Raw genomic sequence first — 2,526 nt, 5'->3', positions numbered from 1 at the left:
GAAGCCTTTGTCGGAATGAATATTTTGGTTTCACCGAGACGATCTTACAAACTAACCTCTTGATTTGCAAGCCTTGGAGGTCCACATCACAAATGATCGTGATCCTCACCCTTAATTTTCCTAGGTGTAAAATTAAACAACAAATGACAGAACTCAAATAAGTTAGGGAGAACTTTCATTCCGCTACTACAAGATAATTTAGAGAAATTACAGCAGATCAAAGAAATATTCTAGTCCTTGACCTATCTCCCAGATTGATAAACCAACACCCCATGCTTGTGCTTCTTCCAGCCGCACGGAAATTGACTTCAAAGAAGGGTAAAAGACTCTATGTCTGTTCAGTCGCTCCTCATAATCAAAATAATGCTCCATGTTCTGCTCATCCCAAAACAACTTTGGCTTGTGTGTTCTAAGCAAGGAGAGGTATCCATGACCGAGGATAGGTGCACCACCTCTTGGAAGAACATAATCATTTCCATAGAAATTTATACCCATTAAGATTTTCGCTGCCAGCTGAAAATTGGCAGTCCACATATCAATTTTTGCATCCCTTTGGCGCTTTGCAGCTGAAAGAGGAAGCAAAAGTTGCAAACATGCACGCACCCAAATTATGCAATTGAAAAATCATAAGTCATAAGTGAAAATCCATCAACTTTGTTGCTTAGCCTCTCCATATCAGTTGATGTAAACATGTCTGGATTGTTCTCAATTTAATTTGGTGGGGGAATGACAAACACCAACTGCAAGTTATGATCAAGCCCCTCAACTGCTTTTGTAGCATGTAGCTTGGATCCAAGTTCTTGAACAAATTGCAATGCCATTTGACGTAATTTGGGATCTTTTAGAATGCCATAAGCTACCCATTGTGACCAGGCCTCAAGCACCACACCATCATATCCCATGTTTTTGCACTCTGAAACAATAAGATCAATTGCTTGCTTCTTTTCCCTCTTCTTTGTCAACAATTCTATAGGCGATGCTTCCAATACAACTCTAGGTAGTATAAGGATTGGTATACCAATGGCAGCCCATGCATACGAACTTGAGCCATCCACTGTTGATCAGCATCATGCTTACCAAATAACTGTAGCTCTGTCCCAATTCTCTTCAACTGATACCAGACCGGTGATACATGTGTAAGTTTGGCACGAAATTTTATGGCCATGTCATAACCTTTACTATTCCAGGGCGTAACATATGCAAGAACCATAGAATTGAAATGCCTGTGAGTAGTATTCATCCAGGGCTTCTCTCAATATATTTGTGAAAATTAAATCTGCTTCCTGGAGCTAAGTGTGTAGAGATGAAGCCATGGCGCAATGTGAAGTAATCAACTTTAGTCACTGAACATAAAAACTGCTAAAAAAAAAACATTCAATCCAGATGAAAATTGGTATCCTATTCCAAAAATGCAGATGGCGCCCTCCAAATAGCTTTTTGCCTCTAGTTGCTGATGATGTTTCAAATTGTGCTTGTGCAGGGATAGGAGCATTGAAGTTTGCTGCTGCCTTTTGAAGAGCTAGAGAATAAATTACATAATCCAGAGCTGGAGCATAAATTACATAATTTAAAACAACACATTAATGATTTCTTCTTCAAAACAGGGTTTTGAAGAAGAATCAATCTCTGATATGAGACGGAGTATAACAGATTCAACCAGACCATTTGCTTGTGGATAATAAGGGGTTGAACTATCGTGACGTAAACCAAGCTGGCCTGTAAGTTCGGTCATCATAACATTTCGAAAATGACGCCCATGATCAGTGATTATCGCTTGCGGGACACCAAACCTAGCAATTATATGATTGAACACGAAAATTGCAGTTGTCTTGCCATCTGCCTCAAATGTAGGCATCGCCCCAGCCCACTTAGTAAAATAATCTACCGCAACGATGATATACGCATGCCCCCCGGACGAGTGAGGGTTACATGTAATAAAATAGATACCCCATTTGGAAAAAGGAACAACGGCAATTATAGGGTGGAGAGGAGCAGGTGGAGCGCGCATCTTACGATAAAAAATTTGGCAGTTGTGGCATTTTCGAACCGCCGTAATACAATCTTTAAATAAAGATGACCAGAAGTAGCCAGCGCGCAATATCTTTTGGGCTGTGGCAAACCCAGACATATGACCGCCAAACGCTCCAGAGTGACAATCATTTAGAACCCTTTCAGCTTCCTCATGAGTTAAGCAACGTCAAAAAACATAGTCCACCCCACGGCGATAAAGAGTATCTCCAATAATCCTGAATTGTTGGGACTGGAATCGAATTTTTCGATGTTCTGACCTTGAAATTTCTAGTCGAAAGGATTGGGTCTGGAGATAAATGATGATATCCCCATACCACGGTTCTAAAGTGCTGATTAGAAACAAGGATTCGTCCGCAATGGGCTCCTCCGCCACAGTTTCTGTGTCAGCACGCGGGAAGTCACACATTAACTCTGCAAAAACAAAAGATTTCTTAGACTTAGATTTCTCAAATTCCAAGTCGAACTCCTGCAGGATAACGATCCATTTAGAGTACT

General features: G+C 40.7%; 1 pseudogene; it reads right to left on the bottom strand.

Moving 5' to 3' along the window:
* Positions 1 to 207: 207 nt before the first annotated feature.
* Positions 208 to 1,240, bottom strand: LOC149154506 (uncharacterized; annotated as a pseudogene).
* Positions 1,241 to 2,526: the final 1,286 nt, after the last annotated feature.

This window comes from Pinus tabuliformis, chromosome 9 (assembly GCF_031772625.1).
Source record: "Pinus tabuliformis cultivar Carrire ecotype Pingquan chromosome 9, CPIR1, whole genome shotgun sequence".
In the NCBI taxonomy this organism is placed as follows: Eukaryota; Viridiplantae; Streptophyta; class Pinopsida; order Pinales; family Pinaceae; genus Pinus; species Pinus tabuliformis.
This window is presented reverse-complemented; position numbering and strand designations above follow the sequence as displayed.